At 45.1% G+C, this 13204-nt stretch overlaps 1 long non-coding RNA gene across 1 annotated transcript; it reads left to right on the top strand.

Moving 5' to 3' along the window:
* Positions 1–4256: 4256 nt before the first annotated feature.
* LOC116539291 lies at positions 4257–12910 on the top strand. Its single transcript, XR_004263984.1, has 3 exons — positions 4257–4271; positions 6058–6061; positions 12776–12910. It is a non-coding gene; the product is annotated as an uncharacterized LOC116539291 (long non-coding RNA).
* The last annotated feature ends 294 nt before the right edge of the window (positions 12911–13204 follow it).

Genomic DNA, 13204 nt, shown 5'->3' on the forward strand with positions numbered 1-13204 from the left:
TTTTTTTTTTTTTTTTTTTTTTTTTGTACTTGTAGTAGAGGTGGCATTTCACCATGTTGGCCAGGCTGGTCTTGAACTCCTAACCTCAAGGGAGCCATCCACCTCAGCCTCCCAAAGTGCTGGGATTACAGGTGTGAGCCACCGCACCTGGCCATACCTGCTTTAGTATTTATTTTTCATAGTGCTCTCCACCTGATGTGCTGTCTGTGTTAATGGTTTGTTTATGGATTGCCTGTCTCTTTCCCCCTCATTAGAATGATGAATCCATTAAGAGAGCAGCAACTTTGTTTTGCTCATTGCTGTTTCCCCAGTGCCTGGAACCCTGCCAGATGTGTGATAACCAGGCAGTAGTTATTCATAGAATGAATGAATGTAAGAATGAATAAATGGCCGGGTGCTGTGGCTCATGCCTGTAATCCCAGCACTTTGGGAGGCCGAGGTTGGTGGATTGCTTGAGGTCAGGAGTTTGAGACCTGCCTGGACAACATGGTGAAACCCCATCTCTACTAAAAATACAAAAGTTAGCTAGGAATGGTGCACACCTGTAATCCCAGCTACTTGGGAGGCTGAGGGAGGAGAATTGCCTGCACCCAGAAGGTGGAAGTTGCAGTGAGTTGAGATCATGCCACTGCACTCTAGCCTGGCAGAAAGAGAGAGATTGTCTCAGAAATAAATAAAAATAATTTTAAAAAAGAATGAATGAAGGACAAGAAGGCCTAGAGAGAAGAAATAAGTTGCAGTAATCAATAGTGCACAAGGGAAACTACAGTGAATGAGAATTTATTTGAATATTTCAAGATAGCTAAAACAGAAGGATTTTCGTGTTCCCAAAACAAAAGATAAATATTAGAGGTGATGACTGCCATTCCACAGACAAGATCTGGGAAGAGGATGGTGGCTTTTCCAATAAGGCTGTCAAGCCATTATATGGAACAATTTCAAATGTTGTCCACCTGGGGGCGCCCTCTCCCAGTCACAAACCCATTTTGGGGGAAGAAAGAGACCCTTAAAACAGAGATTAGGGGCTGGGTGCAGTGGCTCACACCTGTAATCCCAACATTTTGGGAGGCCGAGGCGAGCGGATTGCCTGAGGGCAGGAGTTCGAGACCAGCCTGGCCAACATGGTGAAACCCAGTCTCTACTAAAAATTCAAAAATTAGCCAGGCATGGTGGTGGGCACCTGTAATTCTGGCTACTCAGACGGCTGAGGCAGGAGAATTGCTTGAACCCAGCAGTCAGAGGTTGTGGTGAACAAAGATGGCACCACTCCACTCTACCTTGAGTGACAAGAGCAAGACTTCATCTCTAAAAAACAACAACAACAACAAAAACAGAGATTAGGTTAGGTGCTGCGGCTCATGCCTGTAATTCCAGCACTTTGGGAAGTTTGGGAAGCCAAGTGCAGGAGAATCACTTCAGGCCAGGAGTTCAAGACCTGGGCAACACAGCAAGATTCTTGTCTCTACAAAAAAATTAAAAAAGTAGCCTGATGTGGTGGCCCATGCCTGTAGTCCCAGCTACTCAGGAGGCTGGGAGGATCCTTTGAGTCCAGGAGTTTGACGATGCAGTAGGCTGAGTTCACGCCACTGCATGCCAGCCTGGGTGACAGAGTGAGACCCTATCTCAATAAAGCTGAGTGTGGTGGCTCATGGCTGTAATCTCAGAATTTTGGGAGACCAAGGTGGGCAGATCACCTGAGGTCAGAAGTTCAAGACCAGCCTGGCCAACATGGTGAAACCTCACCTCTAATAAAAATGCAAAAAAATTAGCTGGGCATGGTCGTGCATGCCTGCAGTCCCAGCTACTTGGGAGGCTGATGCAGGAGAATCACTTGAACCCAGGAGGTGGAGGTTGCAGTGAGCCAAGATGGCATCATTGCACTACAGCCTGGGTGACAGAGTGAGATGCTTTCTTATAAATAAATAAATAACAAATAAAATAAATAAAAATAAAAAATAAGAAACATAGAGATGGCTCAGGTATGCCACCATTTCTTGTTTTCATCACGCTGAAAGGACTAGAGATAGCAAAAGAAGAGAAACAAAATTGCTTTGTATAAAAAAGGGAACTGACATGATTGCTTGTATGTGAAATCGCTGGACAGATGGATAAGTCTGCACATTCTGAGGGTATTTGTGAAGAGGTCCACACATTATATGAAACAATTTCAAATGTTATCCATCTGGGGGTGCCCTCTGCCAGGCACAAACCCATTTTTTGGGGGATCGGGCCAGGTGTAGTGGCGCATGCCTATAATGCCAGCACTTTGGGAGACCAAGTGCAGAAGGAGAACTCTCCTGGCTCTAAGTGAAGGTACTTGTGGCCAAGTGCTGATTGCGTTGGTGACACCTGCTGTCATAGCAGATAGGCCCTGTGGTTCTAGATCTTCATGGAAATGGTTGTCCAATTCTATGGTAACAACAACTTATTAGAACCTTATTAGGATCCTTATTAGAACAGAAGACATTCCTATTACCCAGGAGATTCCAAGGGATTTAGGAGCTCTGCGTCAAGAACCAGGGCCAGAGCCCAAATATTAGAACATAAGATGCACCTAGTACCACTGTTGTTCAGGAAATCATAGAAGTTTTAGGAGCTCTATGCCAGGAACTGGAGACAGAGACCAAACATATATCTCTTAGGTCACAACCTGGAGTCTGGATCAAGAGTGAATTCCTTGTTCCCAATGGAACAGGGGATGCAATAAATGGCAGATAGTGGGAGCCAGGTTCCTCGCTGTTGAGTGAGATGTTACAGATATAAAACGGAGGAAGCCTAAAATGATCTCTGTGAGTCTATCGATTGGAGACATAAGTATAAGCTGACATCTAGCTTAATATATACACAGATGGTTCCACATAGAAACCTTTATAATTGTGTACATATAAGTTAAAATACACACATGTATTTCTTTGCACTGTCAGCTGCTAGGTCATGATGCAATGACCACATTTAGTGGCTGGATATAAGTTTTTAATACCATTCTCTAACAAAGGAAATCGGGGCTCTTTGAAGAAATGGCTGAAATTAACCCTAGAACAGAAAGTATATGAGCCAGGATACTTTTGAAATAACTGAAAGAAATTGTTTTAAACAACAACAACAACAACAACATTAAATTATGTCAAAGGAGCCAGTGGAAAGAGCTCCCAGTGGCCACATGTATAAACAAAGAAAAGCAAAATACTGTAGAATGGATAACAACCAAAAGATTAAAGTAACTATCTGAGTGTCCATACCGGTACATACAAATGATTAAACAGATACACAGATGAGCTGAATAGAATTTTCTCATACAGAAGAATTCCAAATACCTGATACAGACATTCAGTTACTAAGGACATATGGCTAACTGCTCCCCACTCCTTAGGTGTGGGCTCTGTGTGGTGACTTCCTCCAAAAGAATACATACGATATAGACATGGAAAAAAAGTAACTTCACAGTGAGAAACCTGAAAATACTATCTCAGCCAGGTGATCAAAGTTAACATTAATGGTGATAACGCATCTTGAGAGCATGAAGTGATTGGAATAGCACTTGCAAACCAAAAATAAAATTCAAAGGCCCTTCCCTCAATTATCTGTATAGACTCCCTCCTCTCCACCAGGGGACATCAAAGTTAACCTGGAAGATTGGTTCAGGCCATGATGGGAAAGAGGTGGTCAGACATTCCTCATTATGCCCTTCCTCATTTTGGAATTCAGGAAAAGCCAATCAGCATTTAACATCAACACAGACCTTAAATCTAGTAAGAAACATTTACAATCTATGCTCTCTGAAGCCCGCTACCTGGAGACCAGCCTGACCAACAGGAAGAATACCCATGTCTACTGAAAATGCAAAAATTAGCCAGGCGTGGTGGCACCCGCCTGTAATCCCAGATCCTCAGGAGGCTGAGGCAGGAGGATCACTTCAATCCAGGAGGTGAAGTTCACAGTGAGCCTAGATGGCAGTACTGCACTCCAGCCTGGGCAACATAGCAAGACTCCATCTCAAAAAAAAAAACCAAAATATTAGGTGGGTGTGGTAGCGGAAGCCTGTAATCTCAACTACTTGGGAGGCTGAGGCAGGAGAATCACTTGAACCCAGGAGGCGGAGGTTACAGTGGGCTGAGATTGCACCCACTGCACTCCAGCCTGGGCAACAGAGCAAGACTCTGTGTGAAATGAAAAAAAAAAAAAAAAAAAAAAAGAAAAGTGAAAAGACAACCCACAGAAAGGAAGAAAATATTTGTGCATTATATGTCTAACAACAGTCTGCTAACCACAATGTTAATTTGCGTAACTCAACAACAAAAGCAACCAAATTACAAAATAGAGAAAGAGTTCAACACACACTTCACCAATAAAACATGCTAATGGAAAACAAGCACATAAAAAGATGATTAATATCATCATCATTATGGCCATCTAAACAGAAACCACAGTGACATACTCCTTCACACATACAGAAAGGCTATAATCCAAGACATGTAAAATAACAAGTGTTGGCAAGGTCAAAGAAAAATCACAACCCTTAAACACCGTATGGGGAATATAAAACTGTGCAGCCTATTTTTAACATAGTTTGGAGTTTCCTCAAAAAGTTAAAAATAGGCTGGGCACAGTAACTAATGCCTATAATCATGGCACATTGGGACGCTGCGACAGGTGGATCACTTGAGTCCAGGGGTTCAAGACCACCCAGGACAACACAGCAAAATGCCGTCTCTACTAGAAATACAAAAATTAGCCAGGCGTGGTGGCACACACCTGTAGTCACAGCTACTTGGGGGGCTGAGGCAGGAGGATTGCTTGAGCCCAGAATATGGAGGTTGCAGTAAGCTGAGGTCGCACCACCGCACTCCAGCCTGGGTGACAACACAAAACCCTGTCTCCAAAAGAAAAGGCTAGGCATGGTGGCTCACACCTGTAATCCCAGCACTTTGGGAGGCCGAGGCAGATGGATCACTTGAGGTCAGGAGTTCAAGACTGGCTTTGCCAACATGGCGAAAACCCGTCTGTACTAAAAATACAAAAATTAGCCAGGCATGGTGGCATGCACCTATAATCCCAGCTACTGGAGAGGCTGAGGCAGGAGAATTGCTTGAACCCAGAAGATGGAAGTTGTGGTAAGCCGAGATTCCCCAATGGCACTCCAGCCTGGGCAACGAGAGCAAAGCTCCATCTGAAAAAAAAAAATGCCTGTGAGGAAGTGGTACATTCAGAAATGAGGACCTTCCTGCTGGACTAGAGTTTTCAATGAAGGTGGCAGTTTATCCTTCAGTCTCCACCGGCCAACAATTTGTCATCCAGCAGGGGGCAACAGAGGGAGCCCAAAGTCCCATACCAGAGGTGTGACATAATTACATTCCCTTACTCATTTCACTACTTAAATATTAATAATTCATCTGCTTAAATATCTACACTTATGGCCACACGCAGTGGCTCACACCTGTAATCCCAGCACTTTGAGAGGCTGAGGCAGAAGGATGAGGTCAGGAGTGTAAGACCATCCTGGCCATCATGGTGAACCCCCATCTCTACTAAAATACAAAAAATTAGCCAGGTGTGGTGGCCCTTGCCTGTAGTAGCAGCTACTCAGGGGGCTGAGGCCGGGGAATCGCTTGAACCCAGGGGGCAGAGGGTGCAGGGGGCTGAGATTGTGCCACTGCACTCTGGCCTAGGCAACTGAGTGAGACTCTATCTCAAAAATAAAAAAACAAAAACTACACTTACTTCACCAATTTTCCATTGTATAGATGAAGAGGTTTCCAAATATTTATATAGTTTATCATGATGTGGACAGGACTTTTTGATAGTTTGATTGACTATATAAAATATAAAAGTTTAAACATAAACTACCTTGCAACTGCTAACACAAGGCTACAAAATATAGCCAGGTAATAATCTGTCCACTAAATTCTTCTAAAATTTCTTTTCTTTTTTTTTTGGAGACAGTGTCTCCCTCTGTTACCCATGTTGGAGTGCAGTGGCACGATCTCGGCTCACTGCAACCTCCAGCTTCCGGGTTCAGTGATTCTCCTGCCCCAGCCTCCTGAGTGGCTGGGACTACAGGCATGTGCAACCACTCCTGGTTAATTTTTATATTTTAAGTAGAGACGAGGTTTCACCAACTTGTCCAGGCTGGTCTCAAACTCCTGACCTCAAGTGATCTGCGTGTCTTGGCTTCCCAAAGTGCTGGGATTATAGGCATAAATCACTGCACCCAGCCGCCGCCTTCTGAAATTTCAATAATCAACTGTGCCATTTGCCTTTCCTTCAGCACTGAGATTTTGTTTTTCTTTCCTAATTATCTCAAACATAAACTTTGGTTCCAGGGAACTAGTATTTCCTTGATTTATAAATTGAGGGTGGCTGAGCATGGTGGCTCACACTGGTAACCCCAGCACTTTGGGAGGATGAGGTGGGCGGATAACAAAGTCAGGAGTTCGAGACCATCCTGGCCAACATAGTGAAATCCCATCTCTACTAAAAATACAAAAATTAGCTGAGAGTGGTGGTGGCTACCTGTAGTCCCAGCTACTCAGGAGGCTGAGGCATGAGAATCATTTGAACCTGGGAGGTGGAGGCTATGGTGAGCAGAGATTGTGCCACTGAACTCCAGCCTTGGCAACATAGGGAGACTCCATCTCCAATAAAATAACTTAAAGGTCATCCCACAGATGGTCTTATAAATAATGAATTATTTCCTTGTCTTTAGAAAAATCACATTAACTTTTCTACTTTTACATAACATAACTGCTGTGACTTTATGGACTTATCTAGAAAAAGCCTTACAAAACTAGGTGGGCACTGGGTGAATGGGTTGAGGTTACAGACGTAAAATCCCCGAGATGTCCGGGGGCCCATGTGCCTATGAGTGGGACTGCAGGCAGCAGTAGTGGACTGGATGGGAGAGAGCAGCAGGCTGGAGCACTTGAGATCCAGGGACCATGGTTCTATGGTTTCCATTGGGAAACCATTGGCAAAGTTGAATCCGGAGCTTGACAGGATGAAATTTGTGATTGTAAATAAATACTTGCCAGTGAGGCTGCCAGTGGTGGTGGGATAGATGGAAGCTCCTCCAGGTGGACTGCGCTGAGGAGAGCGCAGCACCAGGCCAGGGTGTTCCTGCTGGGAAGGCGGGGTCTGCACCCGTTCAGGAGGAAACGCTGGGCAGACCCAGCTTGGAGTCATCTCTGCTCTTTACATCTGTCAAGACTGTGAAAACTGAGAGAGTCAGCTGGGCATGGTAACTCATGCCTGTAATACCAGCACTCTGGTTGACCAAGGCAGGTGGGTCACCTGAGGTCAGGAGTTCGAGACCAGCCTGGCCAACACAGTGAAACCCTGTCTCTACTAAAAATACAATAAATTAGCCAGGCTGGTGGTGGATACCTGTAATTTCAGCTACTCAGGAGGCTGAGGCAGGAGAATCTCTTGAACCCAGGAGGTGGAGGCTGCAGTGAGCTTAGATTGCACCATTACACTACAGCCTGCACAAGAGTGAAATTTAGTCTCAAAAGAAAATTGAGAGTCTCAGGAACAGTTCCCAAAAAGGAAAATTGGGCCCCCATGGAAAGAGACATTTTTATCCCAGCTGGGGCAGGCAGTGAAGTGAAGTAGGTCTGCAGACTGGACTTTCACATAGAAACCATTTATTTTCAGCTGGGGGCAGCGGCTCATGCCTGTAATCTCAGCACTTTGGGAGGCTGAGGCGGGCAGATCACGAGGTCAAGAGATCAAGACCATACTGATGAACATGATGAAACCCCATCTCTACTAAAAAAATACAAAAATTAGCCTGGTGTGGTGGTGTGTGCCTGTAGTCCCAGCTACTCGGGAGGCTGAGGCAGAAGAATCACTTGAACCGGGAGACAGAGGTTGCAGTAAGCCAGGATTGTGCCACTGCACTCCAGCCTGGTATTAGAGCAAGACTCTGTCTCAAAAAAAAAAAAAAAAGAAATATAAAAAATTAGAGCAAGACTGGTATTAGAGTAAGACTCTGTCTCAAAAAAAAAAAAAAAAAAAAGAAATATAAAAAATTAGCCGGGTGTGGTGGCACACACCTGTAATCCCAGCTACTGGGAAGCCTGAGGCAGGAGAATCCCTTGAACCTGGGAGGTGGAGGTTGCAGTGAGCCGAGATCACACAACGTCACTCCAGTCTGGCAACAGAGCAAGACTCCATCTTCAAAAAAAGAAAAAAAGAAACTGTGTATTTCCAGATTTGGGGGTTATATGGGAGTCACCTGGAGGAGTGTTCCTGCTTTTGGTGAAACACATGGGGGTATTTTGTGTGAAGCCGCAAATCTGGCACAGCAATAACTGCTGGAGAATTGGAGAGAAAGGAGAAGGCATACTAACTGCAACTGCAAGTTTCTCAGAAGTACGACATTACTGGGAAGTAAACTACTTTTTAAAACAACCGTGTCGATACCATGTCAGAAAGGCAGAAAAAACATCATCACACTTCGTAACAGATCAAATCCAGCCCAAACCCAGCTCGGCATAGGCTGTGAACCCAGAGCCCTGGCAAGAGCTGGAGGGTCCCATCCTTAGTGCTGCAGGTGCTCTGAGTGGGCTCCAAAGGCCATGTCTGCGTCCCGCACAATATGTGTGTTCTAAGGGACACGTGTGTTCCAGAGGTTATATGAGCATGGTGGGTGCTGTGTTAGTCTGACGGTGTCATAGGTGTTCCAGGTGATATGTGTGTCTGAGAGACACACGAGTGTTTCAGGGTTTATATGAGTGTGACAGGTGTTGTGTTAGTCTGACGGTGTCACAGGCATTCCCGGCATTACATATTTGTTCTGAGGGACACATGCATATTCCGGGGGTTATATGACTGTGACAGGTGTTGGGTTAATCTGATGGTGTCACTTGTGCATTCTGGGTGATATGTGCACACTGAGTCTGACTGTGTGACGGGTGTTCTGAGCGTTACGTGTGTGTCTTGAGGTACACACGCATGTTCCAGGGGTTATACGAATGTGTCGGGTGTTGGGTTACTTTGAGTGTCACGGGCGTTCCGGGTGATATGTGTGTGCTCTGAGGGACACATGCATGTTCCGGGGGTTATGTGAGTGTGATGGGTGTTGGGCTAGTCTGACAATGTCACGAGCATTCCGGGTGATATGTGCGCGCTCTGAGTGTGACGGTGTCATGAACGTTCCAGGTGCTCCGTGCGCTCTGAGGGACACATCCGCATTTCCGGGGTCCCCTGATGGGTGTGACATCTGTGTAATGGGTGCTAACACCAGTGGCACAGACAGAGCGTTAATGGCATTATGGGGGTGACTATCAGTGTGGCGGGTGCCCTGTTTGCTCTCCTGATGCTGCGTTTCTGTTCCGCGCCCGATGCTTGGTCCTGTGGCCGCCTCGCCTTGGGTGTGCAGAAAGAACCTCGGCTGCGCTGGCTTCACCGGGGTTTTTGGCTTCTAATTTTCCACATGAAGGGTCTCTGCCCCTCGGCAGTCAGGGTGGCGAACAGGAAGGATTTTACTCACCGTGGACGCAGGCTCGAGGTGTCCAAAAGTGAGGGGCGTCCCGCGGTCTGCAGCTCAGAAGAATGCGGCTCTCGCCCTCGCTGGGCGCCTGTGCTGAGGAAGTGGGAGGGACACGGCGGCCTCCGGGATAAGAAAAGCTGGCCTGGAGCGCCCTCTGCTGGTGGCGGGGGGCACTGCAGGGCCCTTGGGCTCTAGGGGAGGCACGCCCTCTGCTGGCTGTCCCACTGCACCACTGAAAGTCGGAGCACAGAGTGTTCAGCGCCATCCTACTGGAAATGCAAACTGACATGGACCCACTAGACCATGTGTTTCTAAAAAGGAAGAAGGGACAATTAATTGGAAACCATAGGAAATGAAATAAACATGGATGCACATTTTACAGCTTATGCAAAAATTCACTCAACATCGTCTTCAGACTTAAAATGCAAAACTGTCAGAGGTGTCTCAACCACAGTGACTTTATTTTAAATAAAAGCTTTTTTAAAAAGTTAAATCCAGACAGAGTGCAGTGGCTCACGTTTGTAATCCTAGCAGCTTGGAAGGCCAAGGCGGGAGGATCACTTGAGATCAGAAGTTCAAGACCAGCCTGGGAAAATAGTGAGACCCCCCTCCATGTCTACAAGAAATATAAAAATTAGCTGATGTGGTGCCAAGTGCCTGTGGTCCCAGCTACTCAGGAGGCTGAGGTAGGAGGATAACTAGAACCCAGGAATTTGAGGCCACAGTCAGCCAGCCATGATCACACCACTGCACTCCAGCCACAGTGACAGAATGAGACCCTCTCTCTCTCTCTCTCTCTCTCTCTCTCTCTCATACACACACACACACGTGCACGTATTTAATTTGTTAGATTATATATTTAGGGGGTTGAGCACTTTTGGTTACAAACTATTTATGGTTGCAGGAACAAGTTAATAACTAAATAAAGACCCAAAACTCGTAAAAATGTGCCAGTACTTTAAGAACAAAAAGCATTCTTAGTTTAAAAATAAGTTTTTCTTTAAAAATAATATTACACTCATAAATTCTTGTTAAAATCAACAGTAATGTAGAAAAGTAACACTACTAATAGGCTGTCACAAACTGATCACAAGCCTTTATAAGAGACAATACTATTCTTAGTAACCTATATAGACAAACATTAAGGCCAGGGGCAATGGCTCTCACCTGTAATCCCAGCTTTTTGGGAGGCGAAGGAGGGCAGATCACTTGAGGCCAGGAGTTGGAGACCAGCCTGGCAGCCATGGTGAAACCCAGTCTCTACTAAAAGTACAAAAAGTTAGCTGGCCATGGTGGCACACACCTGTAATCCCAGCTTGGGAGGTTTAGGCAGGAGAATCCTTGAACGCAGGAAGCAGAAGTTGAAGTAAGCCAAGATCATGCCATTGTAAAAAGAATAAAATCTCAAAAAAATTTTTTTTTGTTTTAAAAAGGTGTATTCCTCCTCTTGCTTCCTGAGGACACCCTGCTCTGTAACTGAGTAGTTGCTAATCAACTCTCTTAACGTCACTAGACTCTGTGATTCACCATAAATTCTTTCTTGTGTGAGATCCAAAAACTCGTTCTTGGGGTCTGGGCCAGACCCCTTTTTTTGGTGACAAAACTATGCAAATTCTTTTTTTTCCTCTTATTTACTTTTTTTTCTCTTTTAGACAAAGTCTTGCCCTTTTGCTCAGGCTAGAGTGCAGTGGTGTGATCTTGGTTTACTACAACCTCTGTCCCCTGGGTTGAAGTGATTCTCCTGTCTCAGCCTCCCAAAAGTAGCTGGGATTACAGGTGCCTACCACCACGCCTGGCTAATTTTTGTATTTTTAGTAGAGATGGGGTTTCGCCATGTAGGCCAGACTGGTCTTGAACTCCTGACATCAGGATATCCACCCACCTCGGCCTCCAAAAGTGCTGGGATTACAGGCATGAGCCACCACACCTGGCCCATAAAAGTATAGAAATTCTAGAAGAAAACATAGAAAGGAAGCTATGTGACCTTGGATTTGGTCATGAGTTTTCATATATAGCACTGTCAGAGACATTTGAACCACAGCGACTCCATCTTGAATAGGTGTTGGGTAAAATAAGGTTGAGACCTGCTGGGCTGCATTCCCAAGAGGTTAAGTGTTCTCAATTACAGGATGAGATAGGAGGCGGGCACAAGATATAGGTCACAAAGACCCTACTGATAAAATAGAATATGGAAACAAACAAACAAACAACAAAAACAGGCCAAATCAAGATGGCAATGAAAGTGACTTCTAGTCATCCTCACTGCTTGCTGTACACTAATTATAATGCATTACTGTAACCGCCCAAGTGGCTCACCTTGCCCTCTCCCTAGATAGAGCTGACTGATCAAGACAGGAGAATTGCAATACAGAAAGGTAATTCATGCACAGCCGGCTGTGATGGAGACCAGAGTTTTGTTATTATTCAAATCAGTCTCCCCTAGGCATTCAGGGAGCAGGTTTTTTTTTTTTTTTTTTTTTTTTTTTTTTTTTTAGACAGAGGCTTGCTCTTGTCACCCAGACTGAAGTGCAATGGTGTGATTTTGGCTACTGAAACTTCCGTGTCCTGGGTTCAAACTCTTCTCCTGCCTCAGCCCCCTACGTAGCTGGGATTATAGGGGTACACTACCACACCCAGCTAATTTTGGTATTTTTAGTAGAGATGGGGTTTTACTATGTTGTCCAGGCTGGTCTCCATCTCCTGGCCTCAGGCTATCCACCTGCCTCAGCCTCCCAAAGTGCTGGGATTACAGGTGTGAGCCACCTTGCCCACCAAGGGAACAGAGGTTTTAAGGATAACTTGGTGGTTTGGGGGAAGCCAGTGAGTCAAGAGTGCTGATTCGTCAGAGATGAAATCACAGGGAATCTGAACTGTCTTCTTGAGCTGAGTCAGTTCTGGGGTAGGGACCACAAGTTCAGATGAGCCAGTTTATTAATATGAGTGGTGTCAGCTGGTCCATCAAGTGCAGGGTCTACAAAACATTTCAAGTACTGACCTTAGGAGCAGTTTAGAGAGGGTCAGAATCTTGTAGCCTCCAGCTGCATGACTCCAAAACCATAATTTCTAATGTTGTGGCTAATGTTAGTCCCCAGGCAAGAAAGAGGTCTGCTTTGGGAAAGGGCTGTTACCATCTTTGTTTGAGCTAGAAACTAAGTTTCTCCCAAAGTTAGTTCAGGCTACCCCCAGGAATGAACAAGGACAGCTTGAAGATTATAAGCAAGTCGGAGTCAGTTAAGTTAGATTTCTTTCACTGTCTCAGTCATAATTTTGCAAAGACGGTTTGAGTAGCATGCTAAAATACACTTCCACCAGTGACATGACAGTTTACAAATGCCATGGCAATGTCCAGAAGTTACCCTATATGGTTTAAAAATGGGAGAAACCCTGAGTTCTGGGAATTGCCTATCCCTTTCCCAGAAAACTCATGAATATTCCACCCCCACTCTCCCACTCCCACACTCATTTAGTAATGAATAAGAAAAGTTTATACTCTGTGAAAGATCTTGTACGAAAAATAAAAAAGACAGGCTGGCCAGGCTTGTAATCCCAGGCAGGAGGATCACCTCAAGCCAGGCGTTCCAGATACAGGGAAGTTCTGAAAATAGAGTAAAAGTTAACCTTTTATGAGGGAAATTTACATCTCTCACAAAAATCCCCATTTTAACTGGAGTCTCCCTCTCAGTAACAAGAAGAGAATGATGACTAAATCAGCAG

Source organism: Sapajus apella, unplaced genomic scaffold, assembly GCF_009761245.1.
Source record: "Sapajus apella isolate SASKATOON/1434 unplaced genomic scaffold, GSC_monkey_1.0 scaffold4, whole genome shotgun sequence".
Taxonomy (NCBI): Eukaryota; Metazoa; Chordata; class Mammalia; order Primates; family Cebidae; genus Sapajus; species Sapajus apella.